General features: G+C 43.7%; 1 pseudogene; it reads left to right on the plus strand.

Annotated features, from left to right (window-relative positions):
- Positions 1-425: 425 nt before the first annotated feature.
- On the plus strand, positions 426-15,955 carry LOC136524700 (uncharacterized; annotated as a pseudogene).
- Positions 15,956-16,961: the final 1,006 nt, after the last annotated feature.

The following is a 16,961-nucleotide window of genomic DNA, read 5'->3' on the forward strand; positions in this document are numbered from 1 at the left end:
GTTTTATAGTTAGGGGGGCGAAGTAGTCCACCCTTAATAGTTGGGGGTTATGTAGACTTTTTCCTTTTAGAGGTATGTTGAAAGTGTTTCATGTGGATGTTGCAAGAGTTTGTTCAAAATGTTTCATCTGTTTTTAGACATATGTTTTGCAAGCTGTTTTGATTCGGATGTTGTATATGTTTCACACATGTTGCATGAGTATGCTCCAATGGTTTCAGCTATTTTAGTCTTATGTTAGATTAAGTGTTTTCATGTTGTAAGTTGTAAGTGTTTTATATGAATGTTGCATATATTTCATATATCTTTCAAGTGTATGTTCCAAATATTTTATCTGCTTTAGACATATGTTGCATTCAAGTGTTTTATGTTTCAAAGATGTGTTCAGAGAGTCATGGGGGCATGACTCAGACGCCGGGGGATCGAGCATGGCGAGCCAAGTGCTGGTGGTCTGGGCGCGCGGCGCGCCTGGGTCCTACGAACAGGGGCATGCTCGTCCTCATCCTAGCTCCCAGGTCCTGCCCGCGCAGAGAGAGAGGAGCGGGGTCTCCGGGAAGGAGCCGTGGGCAAAGCGACAGGTGCAGGGTGCGTGTGCGGGCGGGGCGGGCTACACGCATGTCCGTCCAGACATCTGAGTGCTAGCCTGCATCAATTAATTGTATACTCTCTCTCTCTCTCTCTCTGTTATATAGCATAACACATTTCAAAATTGTTAGACAGTTTAAGAAAATACTCAAATGAAGTATGTATGCATGGTCTAAACCCAATTAAGTAGTTTTTCTTAAATTATGATTTCTTTTTTGACAAAATTTGCTAAATCTAAGTATGGGCATCACATAAAATGTATTATTGTTTAGTACAAGTTTTAGAAATCATAATGCATTGGGAGCATGTTTAATTTTGGTGCTTGATTGAGGGGTATGCGTTAATTGTGCCTCTTTCTCTTGATCATTGGTCCATGTACATCACAGTCATTTCTCTTCTTCCTTAAAATGTTCTAAAAACCCTTATAAGAGGAGAAAAAACTATACACATGGAACAAATCATGGAGAAAAATTGTACACATAAAATAGAACATAAAAACTGATGGAAGAACTTTTTTTCGAAAGTTCCACATACCATTACTCATTAATACCAATGTCTTCAGCTGCAAGCCGGGAGATACATTCAGGGATTACATATAGAATTGTGGACTGGCTTGATCACTGCACATTGGTCCTAGCTCAGCCAAAGCATGCGTTACCTTATTACAGTTTCTAAGAGTAAACTTCACTTCAACAGCACTAAAGTTTAGGCCGAATCTCGCTCAACCCAAACTCAAGTACTCCCTCCGTCCACAAAAGAATACAATTATGGGATCCGTGCCGGTCAAGTTTGACCAAGTTTCTAGTAAATATTATTAGCATTTATGTCTCCAAATAAATTTATTATAAAAATATATCCTATAACTAATATAATGATACTAATTTTATATCATCAATGTTAATATTTTTTAATATAATTTTGGTCAAAGTATAAACTGATTGACTTCTCAAAACGTGAGAATTGTATTCTTTTGTGGACGGAGGGAGTAATATACGAAGGGCCAAAAGAAAACATAATAATAAAATAGAAAAACAAAACCACCAGTTGCTAACTGGGCTGTATACGACATCTACATGGGCCAAGGGGCCACTTCACAATGCATGCTGGATGGAGAAAAAAAGTACGCCCACAGTGCGGAAGGTGGACAAGATTACGGGAAGATTGGTGGCCTCCCCCACCGTCCGCTGCCGCCACCACCACCCTGCTCTGGCACAGGGGAGCGCCATGCTGCCCCTTTGGCAGGCCCTTTCCATTCCCCTCGGGTACGTTGGTTGTAGTTGCAGTAATACATTTGCATCCCACCATCCTGTTATTTGTAAAGGGTTTTGTGACACATCTCGATCGGCTTTAATTTGAAGGCACCACTGTAGGGATTGGAAGGACGAGTAAACGACTTGGGGTTGGGGATCGAATCTTGCGGGTTGAGTTCATCGGTAGGGGCAGATTGAACTTGGAGCTGGGACCGATCGTCGGCCATCATGGGCGTCTTTGGGCTGGCGGTTCCTGAATCTGATCGTGGCCGACTGCTCCCCCGGCGTCAAATCGCTATGCTGCATCAACCTGGCGCAGCTGTTTTACCATGACACACCACCACCACCATCAAAAGACGACGGAGATGGAGACACTTCGGCTTCCTCGTCCAAGCTTCACCTTGCGTGCTCTAAACAAAGGATGGAACCTAAACTGCTTCCCGTTCGTGGACTCCAAGGTCATCTGCGGGGATGATCAGTCGGGGCTCGGCTTCATCTTCGACCTAGACACACGCAAGGTGGGAACCATGCCCCCGCTCCCCAAGCCGCCGATGGTGAAGCCCGTCTCCATCTTCACTCAGAAGCCCCACGTCGACGACGACAAATTTTGCCATGACAACGGTAGCAGCCTCTATCAGATAATCTACTGCTACCTTGTGTGAACACAGCAAAGGAAGACGGCGTCGAAAGGCCCCCTGCTGTGATACTGTAGCTGCTGTAGGTTTAGGCGTCGCACGACTCACTTGCAGCACTGTAGGCACATGCAGTGGCTGGCGCAGAGTCAGCCCTGTATGTTATCTAGTTACTGTTACAGCATGTGCACTATACTAGGACTAGATGGATAGAGTTATATAAATAGACTACCACGGTAACTTAGTAAAGAGAGTTCAGATTTGCCATCTCTCATACAGGGCTTCGGCCAATGCTGGTGTCTTGTACTGTATGTGTATGCTCTGTTCTCCCTTCTTCTTCTAGCTCCAACCATAGTGTGTGGGGACGAACAACGCTTGTTCATGGTCGGCACAGCTAGTAGGTGCTCGGCAACATTAGCGGGTGCTCGGCAAGACTGGTGAGTGGTTCACTCACCTAAGCCGGTGATCCTATGGGCTAACAAGTGGTATCAGAGCTATACAAGCGTCGTCACCAGACTAACCACTGGCGATGACAGGCGGTTGGAGATATGCGACAACAGTGGCACTGCTGTGGCTGTCCAGCCACGACCGGAGGTCGTTGTTCGCACGGTGTGGGAGGTCAGCGGCACCAGTTGGCCAACGCTAACTCGCACCAACTATGGAGAGTGGTCGGTGACCATGAAGGTCAAGCTCAGAGCCCGACAGCTTTGGAATGCTGTTGACAAGGGCACCAACAATGAGGAAGATGACATGTCAGCATTGGAAGCTATCCTCACTGCTATACCGGTGGAGTATAGGGAGCCGTTGGGGGCGAAGAGCTCAGCTAAGGAGGTGTGGGAGGCTATTGCGGTGATGCGCGTCGGTTCCGACCACGCAAAGAAGACGACAGCCTAGCTTCTGAAGTAGGAGTACGCCAACCTCAAGTTCAAGGATGGTGAAACGGTGAAGGACTTCTCCCTCCACCTGCAGACGCTCATCAGCAAGCTAAAGAGCCACGGCGTCACCATCGACGAAGAGGAGGCGGTCTCCAAGTACCTCCACTCCATGCCGGCAAAGTACATCCAGATCGCTCTCTCCATAGAGACGATGCTGGACTTGTCCACCCTCACCATTGAGGATGTGATAGGCCATCTGTGGGTGGTGGATGAGCGCCTAGAGCAGGCGACAGCAATGAAGGATAGCGAGAAACTCCTGCTAACGGAAGAGGAGTGGGCTACTCGGAGGAACTCCGGGAAGGCAGCCTCCTCCAGCCATGGTGGCAATGACAACCGCTGCGGCAGGGCTTCTTCGGAGAAGAAGAAGCAGGTCGACCCCAATGCCTATCGACGCTGCGGGAAGATAGGCCATTGGGCACGGGAGTGCCCAAACCACAAGCAGAAAAAAGAAGACTCAGGCTCATCTGGCACAAGCTGATGATGAGGATGAGGCCACTGTCCTGATGGTGACGTTCTGTGCACTACATGACGTCGAGGTCGAGGAGAGGGAAGAGGCGACGATGGTGGAAGGACCTGGGAAGGCCCTGAAGACTGTCAACCTCGATGAACCACGTGCCCAAGTTCACCTTGGACATGTGGGCGCCAACCAGGAGCAGCGGTGGTATCTAGACTCTTGTGTTAGTAACCACATGACAGGCTCCAAGGCATCCTTCTCCATGCTCGACAACGATGTTACCGGTACGGTGAAGTTTGTTGATGGCTCAAGGGTGGTTATCCAAGGGCGCAGCACCATTATCTTCAGATGCTAGAATGGGGAGCACCGCGCGCTAACAGATGTATATTACATCCCGCAGCTGTGTTCCAGCATCATCAGCATTGGTCAGCTGGATGAGCGTGGTAGCGAGGTACTGATCAAGGACGGAGTCCTTAGGATCAGGGACCGGGAGCAGCGACTTCTTGCCAAGGTGAAGAGGTCTCTAAACCAGTTGTTCCTGCTCGACCTGAAGGTAGAGCAGCCGGTGTGCCTAGCGGCAAGGCACTCCGAGGAACCATGGATATGGCATGCCCGGTTCGGATATCTCAGTTTCAACACACTTGGTCGACTAGAAAAGATGGTCCGAGGGCTATCCCACATCAAGCATGGAGGCGAGCTGTGTGACAACTGCCTGGCCAGGAAGCAGAGAAGGCTACCTTTCCCAAAGATGGGTAAGTATCGCGCGAAGGACGCTCTAGAGCTCATTCACGACGACCTCTACGGGCCGATCATGCCTACTACAAACGGTGGTCGGCGGTAGTTCCTCCTGCCCATGGATGATTGCAGTCGCTACATGTGGCTGCAACTCCTGACGAGAAAGGATGAAGTGGCAGCGGCGATCAAGAAGTTCAAGACGCGCATGGAGGCCGAGAGTGGCAAGAAGCTCCACGTGCTAAGGACTGATCGTAGTGGCAAATTCACTTCGGTGGAGTTCGCTACGTACTGCGCTGATCTGGGTGTGGAGCAACACCACACCGCGCCATACTTGCCACAACAGAATGGCGTGGTGGAGAGGCAAAACCAGACGGTGGTTGGCATGGCCCGATTCATGATGAAGGCCAAAGGCATGCCGATAAGGTTCTAGGGAGGGGCGATGACCACAGCGGTGTTCATCCTCAACTACGCTCCGACCAAGGCCCTAACGGGCAAGACGCCGTTCGAAGCTTGGTATGGGCACAAGCCGAGCGTGTCCTTCCTTCTGACATTCGGCTGCATCGGCCACGTCAGGAAGACAAAGCCAAACCTCACCAAGCTGGAGGACAGGAGCACACCCATGGTGTTCCTAGGCTACATGGATGGTACCAAGGCATACCGGCTCTACAACCCACGCGAAGACAAGGTGCTTGTCTCGCGCGACGCCGTGTTCGACGAGGAGGCGGCTTGGGACTAGAGCAGTCCAAGCATGGGGGAAGCTGGCAGCTTCACCAGCACCTTCGTCGTCGAACACTTGGTCATCCACGGTGGTGAAGACGCTAGGGAAGAGGTGCCAAGCACTCCAGAATGAGTGCCGAGCACTCTGGTGGTAGAGCCGAACACTCCTAGGGCAGTGTTGAGCACTTCAGGAGGGATGCCGAGCACTCAGGGAAGAGTGCCGAGCACTCCTGGAGGGAATGTCGAGCACGCTAGGAGTGGTGCCGGGAGGTTCTACAGTGGTGGCGACCACTCCAGGACGGGTGCCGAGCACTCCCATAGCGGAGCCAATACGTCTTGCAGTTGTGCTGACCACTCTAAGACTAAGGCTAGGCACTTCTATAGTATGGCCGAACACTGTAGGAGTTATGACGAGCTGTCCAAAAGTAGTGCTGAGCACTCCAGGTGCTATGCCAAGCACTCCGGCGGAACAGGGAATTCCATCGATGCCGATCGAGTTCGCCTCACCTCTAAGTGACATCACTGAGTTCGTGGATGCCTTCCATGAAGGTGAGGAGGTGCGGTTCCGCAGGCTGGACGACATCGTCGGCGGCACAGGTCTCTCAGGTCTGGCGGGCAGGCTGCTTAATGACGCAGAGCTGCTACTCGTCAGTGCAGAGGAACCACCCACGTTCGCGCTAGCCGAGCGTGATGGAAACTGGCGATGGACGATGCTAGAGGAGATGAAGGCAATCGAGGAAAACGAGACTTGGCAGCTCGTCGATCCACCTCCAGGATGCCGTCCGATCAGCCTGAAGTGGGTGTACAAGGTCAAACAGGACGAGCTCGGCGCCATTGTCAAGCACAAGGCGTGCCTCGTCGCCCAAGGCTTTGTTCAGCATGAGGGCATAGACTTCGAGGAGGTCTTTGCGCCAGTAGCGTGCAAAGAGTCGGTCTGTTTGCTACTAGCCTTGGCAGCAGCAAAGGACTGGCGCGTCCATCACTTGGACGTTAAATAGGCCTTCCTCAACGGCGAGCTAGCGGAGACAGTCTTCGTCAGGCAACCTCCAGGTTTCGCCATCAATGGAGAGGAGCACAGGGTGCTCTGACTGCGCAAGGCGCTCTACGGGCTGCGGCAAGCCCCATGAGCATAGAACGCCAAGCTTGACGCCACGCTGGGCGAGCTTAGGTTTCAGCGGTGTGCAACCGAGCACGCGCTCTACACACACTACAAGAAATTCTTCTTTTTATGACAAAATCCCTCATGACGAGGCCTATTTTCGTCATATAATGTAACATAATATGACGAAAAGTTATGTGTTGTCATAAAATTATGAGACCCAAAAGTATTTATGACGATATTGTTTCTTGTGTCACATAAAGGTAGCAAGTTTTGTCACAAATTGTCAGGCGACAGGAGTCGGTTGACGGTTGTGAATTTATGACGATTTATATAATTTTTATATGACGACAGTAGACCGTCACTGAATGTTTTATCAAATATGACGACCCCCAATGTCATAAAATACCCCAGTATGAGGTGGAGCCTTGACCCATGACAGTTGGGCTCGAAGCTTGGCCTAGGCCCATGTAAAAATGTAGAGGGGGCCCAGGTGGAAGGAGGCAGGCCGAGCCTAAAATAGAAGGCCCGAGAGATGTTTTTTTCTTTATCTTTCTTTTTTTTAAAAAATTATAAATCACTTGTTCATCATGAACAAGAACGATTTCTCTTTTTAGTTTCTAGTTAAAACTTGTAACTAGTCTTTCTCTCACATATTAACTCCAAATGTGATGATTTTTTTCCTAAATTTTTCTAAAATCATTATCTATCAAGTTAATGTATTGATTTTGGTCATCTTTTCATATGACAAAGTTTGACCAATTCAAATTTTAAATTTTAAAAAAATGACGACTTCAAACTAGATTTTGAAACCTGAAATGATTTCAAATGAAAAAGTTATAAACATAAAGGTTGTATAATTCATCAAGATCTACATTTTTTATTTTGGTCATTTGTTCATCCGATAAAGTTATAGTAAAGTTGTTCACAAATTTTACACATCTCTCTTATAGTTTCATAAACTACGAGACAGATGTGTAAAATTTGTGAACAACGTTACTATCACTTTGTTGAATGAACAAATGACCAAAATGAAGCTTGTAGATCTCAATGAGCTTTACAATGTTCTTGTTGATGACTTTTTCATTTGAAATTACTTAGTACCCTAAAATTATGTTTGAAATTCTAATATTTTGAAATTTAAAATTCAAACTGTTCAAACAATGTCATATGAAAAAATAACCAAAACAAAGAAGGTAGATCTTGATGAGTTGTACAAACTTGGTATTCATGACTTTTCTAGTTGAGACCATCTAGGGTTTCGAAAACTGGTTTGGGGCTGTCAAAATTTAAAAATCCAAAATTTGAATTGTTCAAACTTTGTCAAATGAAAAGTTGACCAAAACAACAAATGTAGATCCTGATGAGCGTAACAAACTTGGTATTCATGACTTTTCTATTTGAAACAATTTAGAGTTTCAAAAACTGGTGTCAAACTGTCATTTTTTTAAAATTTAAAAATTGACTTGGTCAAACTTTGTCAAATGAGATACTAAATGACCTTAGATGAAAAACTTTTGAATACAAAGGTGTTATAACTCATCAAGATCTATAATTGTTATATAGGTCATTTTTCTATTTGAGAAAGTGTTAGTAAACACTAGTAACAAAATCATGAATCTCACAGAGTTTATGAAAATATATAAGAGACTTGTCAATTTAGAACTAAACTTTCCTAACACTTTCTCAAATACAAAAATGACCTATATAACAATTGTAGATCTTGATGATTTGTACAAACTTGGTATTCCTGACTTTTCTAGTTGAGACCATCTAGGGTTTTGAAAACTGGTTTGGGGCTGTCAAAATTTAAAAATCCAAAATTTGAATCATTCAAACTTTGTCAAATGAAAAGTTGACCAAAACAACAAATGTAGATCTTGATGAGCGTAACAAACTTGGTATTCATGACTTTTCTATTTGAGACAATTTAGAGTTTCAAAAACTGGTGTCAAAGTGTCATTTTTTTTTAAAAATTTAAAATTTGACTTGGTCAAACTTTGTCAAATGAGAGACTAAATGACCTAAGATGAAAAACTTTTGAATACAAAGGTGTTAGAACTCATCAAGATCTACAATTGTTATATAGGTCATTTTTCCATTTGAGAAAGTGTTAGTAAACACTAGTCACAAAATCATGAATCTCACATAGAGTTTATGAAACTATATAAGAGACTTGTCAATTTAGAACTAAACTTTTCTAACACTTTCTCAAATGCAAAAATGACCTATATAACAATTGTAGATCTTGATGATTTGTACAAACTTGGTATTCATGACTTTTCTAGTTGAGACCATCTAGGGTTTCGAAAACTAGTTTGGGGCTGTCAAAATTTTAAAATCCAAAATTTGAATCGTTCAAACTTTGTCAAATGAAAAGTTGACCAAAACAACAAATGTAGATCTTGATGAGCGTAACAAACTTGGTATTCATGACTTTTCTATTTGAAACAATTTAGAGTTTCAAAAACTGGTGTCAAAATGTCATTTTTTTAAAATTTAAAAATTGACTTGGTCAAACTTTGTCAAATGAGATACTAAATGACCTCAGATGAAAAACTTTTGAATACAAAGGTGTTATAACTCATCAAGATCTACAATTGTTATATAGGTCATTTTTCCATTTGAGAAAGTGTTAGTAAACACTAGTCACCAAATCATGAATCTCACATAGAGTTTATGAAATTATATAAGAGACTTATCAATTTAGAACTAAACTTTCCTAACACTTTCTCAAATACAAAAATGACCTATATAACAATTGTAGATCTTGATGAGTTGTACAAACTTGGTATTCATGACTTTTCTAGTTGAGACCATCTAGGGTTTCGAAAACTGGTTTGGGGCTGTCAAAATTTAAAAATCCAAAATTTGAATCGTTCAAACTTTGTCAAATGAAAAGTTGACCAAAACAACAAATGTAGATCTTGATGAGCGTAACAAACTTGGTATTCATGACTTTTCTATTTGAAACAATTTAGAGTTTCAAAAACTGGTGTCAAACTATCATTTTTTTAAAATTTAAAAATTGACTTGGTCAAACTTTGTCAAATGAGACACTAAATGACCTAAGATGAAAAACTTTTGAATACAAAGGTGTTATAACCCATTAAGATCTACAATTGTTATATAGGTCATTTTTCCATTTGAGAAAGTATTAGTAAACACTAGTCACAAAATCATGAATCTCACATAGAGTTTATGAAACTATATAAGAGACTTATCAATTTAGAACTAAACTTTCCTAACACTTTCTCAAATGCAAAAATGACCTATATAACAATTGTAGATCTTGATGATTTGTACAAACTTGGTATTCATGACTTTTCTAGTTGAGACCATCTAGGGTTTCGAAAACTGGTTTGGGGCTGTCAAAATTTAAAAATCCAAAATTTGAATCGTTCAAACTTTGTCAAATGAAAAGTTGACCCAAACAACAAATGTAGATCTTGATGATCGTAACAAACTTGGTATTCATGACTTTTCTATTTGAAACAATTTAGAGTTTCAAAAACTGGTGTCAAAGTGTCATTTTTTAAAATTTAAAATTTGACTTGGTCAAACTTTGTCAAATGAGACACTAAATGACCTCAGATGAAAAACTTTTGAATACAAAGGTGTTATAACCCATTAAGATCTATAATTGTTATATAGGTCATTTTTCTATTTGAGAAAGTATTAGTAAACACTAGTCACAAAATCATAAATCTCACATAGAGTTTATGAAACTATATAAGAGACTTGTCAATTTAGAACTAAACTTTCCTAACACTTTCTCAAAATGCAAAAATGACCTATATAACAATTGTAGATATTGATGAGTTGTACAAACTTGGTATTCATCATTTTTTCAGCTGAAATCATTTAGGGTTTCAAAATCTTGTTTGCAGTTACCATTTTTTTAAATTTCAAAATTTGAATTGCTCAAACCATATCACACAAAAATATTAACAAAATCAACACAATTAATTGATAGTGCATGATTTTAGAAAATTTTAGGAAAAAAATCATCACATTTGGAGTTAGTATGAAGGAGAAAAACTAGTTACAAATTTTACCAAAAGATTAAAAAGAGAAATCACAACTTTTTCAGCAAAAAAAATAATTACTTAAATACTTGAAATTGAAGAACATGAAACAAAGTTTTCGGCCCGTTCAACTGTTATTGGGCCGGCACTATGCAGCCCAATATATTCGAACCGTTGGATGGACCTTTGATGAATCAGAACCGTTGGATCAAAAGCACATGTATATAAGCACATCCTGCCTCCCAAACCCTAAACTCCTCTCTCTCGGCCCCGACTGCGATACCCGTCGCCCCTCTCCCTCTGCCGACATCGGCGCCCCTCCCTCTCCCTCTCGCTGCCTCCCACAGCGCCGCCCCTCCCTCTTCCCCACAGCGGCGGTGCCGCTCGCTCTCCCCCATACCCGCCGCGGCTCCAGAACCCGAGCGTTCCTCCTTCAACCTCTTCCCCACGACCAGGGCGTGGTGCCCCTCACCCACGGTGACGGCGGCGGCCAAGTAGAGGAGCGGGTGAACCGGATCCGCCGCACGCGACCCCTCCAGCATGATGCGGTCTAGGTACTGCTGTCTCTCCCTCCTTCATCTCCTTGTTCTGAGGTCACCTCCAAACCCTAGCAGCGCAACCCAAGCTCTGGTGGAAGCCTAGGGGTTCTACTGCGATTTGTTTTGATTTTTCCCTTTGGAGATAAGTGGTGGTCTAGAGATTTATTATTCGTCCTTTCACCTCCTTCATGTACTCATTCTCACCTTGCACTCATCATGGCGATCGATGGCCAACGATATCATCCTTCCCAAGAAACTTCATTTAACTGTGTCACAAACATGCTAGATTCAGGTCATCTATGAATATGTTTCTCCTGGGATTCGCAGATGTAGCCTTACATGTCAGGCAGTTCACAGGCCATGGCTCACGCCAGGTGGGGATGATTCCATATTTATGTGATGCCATGCACAACTCATAACCTCATATGAATGTCACTGAACTCCTGTTGCAGTCTGGTATATTGTGTCCTTCAAACCAATACAGTCCTCATATCCATTTGGTAAGATGCATTGATTTGAAATGATTTACAGTCCTCTACTCATAATACACACCATTTTTTGGGTTTCTATTTGTGCAGGTCGTCAGTGATTATTCCCATCTGTGTTATTTGAACATTTCCTCCATTGGTTTTCACATCATGACTAAACATAGCCAACTTTATAAACTCAACTTTACTGTAGCCAGCTCCATGTATTATCAGAAATTAGAAACAGTTCAGCCCTCACAATATTATTTCTGCTATAACATGGGAGAAATGTGTATGCCACATGGATAAGAGTAGCATCAGTTGCATTCTTCCCTTCCAATCAGCATTTTTTTACATAGCTGATTATTTGCTTCGTACAAGGTTCTGAATGTTAAATAGTCTGAAGAATAAATAACTATGCTTAGCGACATGCTTTTGTGTAGACACATGCTATGCTTAATGATTATCCTTTCTAATATTTCTCATTTTAACCCATTTGTCTTCTCATAGATCAGTGAGATACATAAAGACTGGGGAATGGATTCTGAGTGACGACATTGGATGAGGTAACAAATAGAGGCAAGGCATCAGCGTTGTTGCTTATTCCCAGATCCTACTGTATTTTCTCTCTCTTTCCCTGCCTGCGAAATGACAAACACAAACTGGAAATACATGTGTTCTTTGGTTGTAACATGCAGCTGATTTACATTTACATTTATTTGCATGTATGTTGTAAGCATGTCAGCTTACTTTTCGAGTCCTCTTCTATAGAAAAGCTTCATAATATCAGGCCATTCCTTAAAGAGGTTGATAGTTTACTATTTTCTATAAAATACTAATTACTTCGCCACTACATATTGTAAATCTAAGACTCAATGAAGAATGTTAGCCACTGTAAGGTTGTAAATCTAAAACTGATTTATCTTCTATCGAAGGAAATTATTAATTCATAGGAGCCTAAAATCATTCATGATACATTCAAAGATTACTATGCTTGCGGTGGTTTTTGAATTAAAAAATAACATGTCCATTGCCCACTTATGTATAAGGACGATTTCACTATATATGTGCAATGGTCAGTCCTGCTTTCTAAATTTTATATCCTTTGAACATTAGCATGCTGTTATTTGAATTGTGTTGTCAGTCTATGACCCCACTTCTAATTGTGCCACAACTCCTTTTTTTTGACCTTGTTGTCTTGCGTCCGCGGCAACGCGCTGGTTCCTGCTAGTATGTATAATTTTCTGTGGACTATGAAATTTTACTTGTGGTAGTTCTCTTTAGTAGTTTATGTATACTAAGTATGCACTTGTACCAGTAGTAGCAGCTTAGATGGTGAGATGCAGAGGTCTTTTCAATGATTTGCCTGCAATACTTGTACTAGCAATAGCAACTACAAGCACCCTTCTTACTGTTTTGGATTACATAGTGCTTTTATTCTATTAACTTTCCATTTTTGTTTAATGACTTTTTCTTCCATCATGGCTATGTAATTTATAGCAGGTAATGCCTTGACACACTTATATCAATGTTGACAAAGCAGCTGATGTCTTGGTCCACTAGAAGGTCTTACCAGAAGCAAAGGATCCTGATAGGTGACCTGCATTCCATGTCTGTTTCTTGAGGGTAAAGCTCTTTCTTTTGTTGCTTTGATAGGCGACCTTCACTTAACTTTTGGTCTCCATAGCTTTGTATTTAGCCAATACTACTACTATAGCATAGTGAAGTTGATTCTTGTATGACTTGATTGTACTGTATGATGAGTCGTATAATATCATGTAATAAACAAGATGTACAATATCATTTGCGTTGTATATAAGAACCTGGCAGCAGAATATATAATGCATGATGGCTTTTTAACCATGGTTAACTACCCTATACATGACGGCTTCTTATCGTCATAACAGCGAGCATGAATCAGGGTACGTACTCGACATTTGTGACGGTTCATACATTAAGTGAGGCGTTGACTAAACAATACGTGACAAATACTATTGTCATAAAAGGTAACAATATGTGACGACCGAACGATACCGTCACAAAAGGTCATGACATTTTGTGACGGCTCTCCATATTATTGTCACAAGGTATATTATGTGACGGTCGTTATATGACGACCGGCATGACGCTGCTTTTTCGTCATAAGATACTTTTTATGACAAATTTTGTACTTACCATGACAGTTTCCGTTTGTCATACAAACCCAGATTTTTTGTAGTGACGCGGCGATGGGGGAAGGAGGAGCTCATCGTCGACGTGTATGTGGATGACTTGATCATCATCGGCGCGCGTACGGAGGACATCAATGGCTTCAAGTGCGAGATGGCGGCTCGTTTTTGAATGAGCGATCTCGGCGCACTCTCCTACTACCTCGGCATTAAGGTGAGACAGGGGAAGGAGGAACTCACACTCGGTCAGAGCGCGTATGCTTCCAAGCTGTTGGAAAGAAGCGACATGACTGAGTGCAAGCCATGCGTGACTCCGATGGAGGAGCGGCTGAAGTTGACGAAGGCCAGCACCACGGCGAAGGTGGATGCAACACTCTACCGGAGCATCATCGGCGGTCTGCGCTACCTAGTCCACACAAGGCCGGACATTGCGTTCACCGTGGGCTACGTCAGTCGTTTCATGGAAGATCCTAGAGAGGATCACTGGGCTGCGGTGAAGCGGCTACTACGCTACGTCAAGAAGACGGTAGATCATGGGATCATCTTCCTAAAGACCGACGGGAGTAGGCTGTAGTTCACTGTGTTCAGCGATGCAGACATGGCAGGGGACATCGACGGACGTCGGAGCACCTCTGGCGTGCTCGTCTTCCTCGGGTCGGCCCAATTTCATGGCTGTCGCAGAAACAGAAGGTGGTAGCGCTATCTACGTGCGAGGCAGAGTACGTAGCGGTGGCCACAGCGGCGTGCCAAGTTGTGTGGCTACGCCGGCTGCTGGGCGAGCTGACCGGCGTGGAAGCTCACCCACCAGCACTGATGGTGGACAACTAGCCCGCCATCGCTCTCGCGAAGAATCCGGTTCTGCACGACCGGAGTAAACACATCGACGTGAAGTTCCACTTCCTCAGAGACTGTGTCGATGGAGGGCAGATCGTCATCAAGTTCGTCGAAACTGGTAACTCGCGGACGTCCTCACCAAACCGCTCGGACGTCTTCGACTCACGGAGTTGAAGGAGATGATCAGCATAGAGGGGTACAAGGGTTAGCAGTAGGATTAGGAGAAGATTGTTAGATAATCTATTGCTACCTTGTGTGAACACAGCAAGGGAAGACGGCGTCGAAAGACCCCATGCTGTGATACTGTAGCCGCTGCAGGTGCAGGCGCCGCACGGCTCACCTGTAGTACTAGAGGCACATGCAGTGGCCGGTGCAGAGTCAGCCCTGTGTGTTATCTAGTTACTGTTACAACATGTGCGCTGTAGTAGGATTAGATGGATAGAGTTGTATAAATAGACTACCACGGCAACTCAGTAAAGAGAGTTCAGATTTGCCATCTCCTATATAGGGCTTCGGCCAACGCTGGTGTCTTGTACTGTGTGTATGATCTGTTCTCTCTTCTTCTAGCTCCAGCCATAGTGTGTGGGGATGGAAAACGCTTGTTCGTGGTCGGCACGGCTAGCGGGTGCTCGATAAGACTGGTAAATGGTTAACTCACCTGAGCCGATGATCCTGTGGGCCTACAGCCTCTTCCTCATGGAGAGGGTTCCAATGAAGTGCGGGAGAGCCAGCAGTTCATGGGCTTCATCAACCATTATCTGAGCGAGCCCTGGGGCGACAAATGCTTCACCTGCCGCCTCCTTCCGCCGCCGCCATTTGTACGAGACATGGAGCTGGTACAACAACACCCCCAAGATCACAGCCTATGGCGTCGTCGGTGGCGGATCACATGTTTGCGTATCCGTTCATGGTGTTGGCACGTATTGCCTGGACACAGCAGACCACACGTGGAGCCAAGTTGGCGAGTGGACGCTGCCCTTCCATGGCAAGGTCGAGTACGTGCCTGAGCTCAAGCTCTGGTTTGGCCTCTCCGCCGCCGGTGGCCAGCAGAACTTGGCTGCTGCTGACCTCTCTGACGTCATGGATTCCCAGCCATGTCAGCTAGTAGGCGGCCCTTGGAAGGAGCTTGATCATCTGCCAGATGAATGGAAGGAATGCAAGGATCCTCAGTTTGTCAGCCTGGGTTCTGGCAGGTTCTGCATTGCAAGGTTCTGCCAAGAAGCTGCAGGCTCTGCTGGTGATCAAGTGATCCATGAAAATGCTGCTGTCTTTACTGGTCTTGAGGTCAATAGCAGTGGCAAAGGTGGCACTGCAGGAAAAGTGGAACTGCAAATGACCCCTCACAGATCAAGACGTGTCAACAGCACTATCATCGAGGCATTGTTCTATAAACAAATAATTTTGGTGCTTAATTTGCTCTTCAGGCTCACTGTTTTATCCATTATCTATCTTCTGAGTTCTGATGAGGTAATTCATTGTCATCATGGATTTCGTCATTCTCCTGAAGTGCAGTGATGCTACATATTACTCCATTAAACTAAATTTGATTCCGCTACTATTTATAGTTACCTTTGTATATCAATAGTATCCTGTGACTATATATTCAGTGATCTACCCTCCGTCATCCAAACAAATTAACTTTTAGGGTTATCACCAATCAAACTTTTCTAAGTTTGATCAACTTTTATAGTAAAGAATATCAACATTTATGCACTCTGTCCCTCTTCTTCTTCCTCCTCTATCACACCTCGGCCCATCCTACCATGATCACAATTACATATGAGATCTCATCAGCACATATGTGAAGGGCGGGCGGGGACGACTTGTTCCGACCAGATCTAGCGGAGGGAGAATGTCGATCTCCTTCCATTTAGGCTAGGGGTGACTCCATCAATGGTGGCAGTGCATATTCTTGTGGGCAAAAGAAAAGGAATGGGAAAAGAGAGAACGAGCAGAGAGAGGCTTGCCTCATTTCAACCAGAGGCATATTGGTCACACTAGGTTACATCTTGATGAAAAGATGAAATAAAAATGGAAAAAATTCATTATAGCAAGAAGGCCTCGTTTTATAATAATATTCTAGCAAATCGTGTTTGTGAGATGGAACTCGGGCGAAGCCCACCTTTAACAATAGCAAAACTCCAATTTCTCGCGTGAGAAGACGAGTTGAACGACTCTCACTACAGTTAATGATTGGTGTTTTGTCTGGTTGTGGGCTGGGGCTGCCTGGTTAGCCTAGGCTAGGATGGGTTGTGTCATGCTTGGAGTCTCAATAATTGGTTGTTGAATAAAATGATCAGAAAAAGCTAAATCATTTTTGTTTTGTTATCATATAATTTTTACCCTTCCAATATTCATTTTATGGATTAATTTTCATTTAGGACAGAAATCAGTAAATTTTTTAAAACAATCACGGTAATCAAAATTAGTCCATCTTTGGAATGCATATTTTTCCATGTTTCATGTGTTTTTTCTATAATATTTATATAGATATTTTTATAAAATTCCAGCACACATCCCA

This window comes from Miscanthus floridulus, chromosome 18, assembly GCF_019320115.1.
Source record: "Miscanthus floridulus cultivar M001 chromosome 18, ASM1932011v1, whole genome shotgun sequence".
NCBI lineage: Eukaryota > Viridiplantae > Streptophyta > Magnoliopsida > Poales > Poaceae > Miscanthus > Miscanthus floridulus.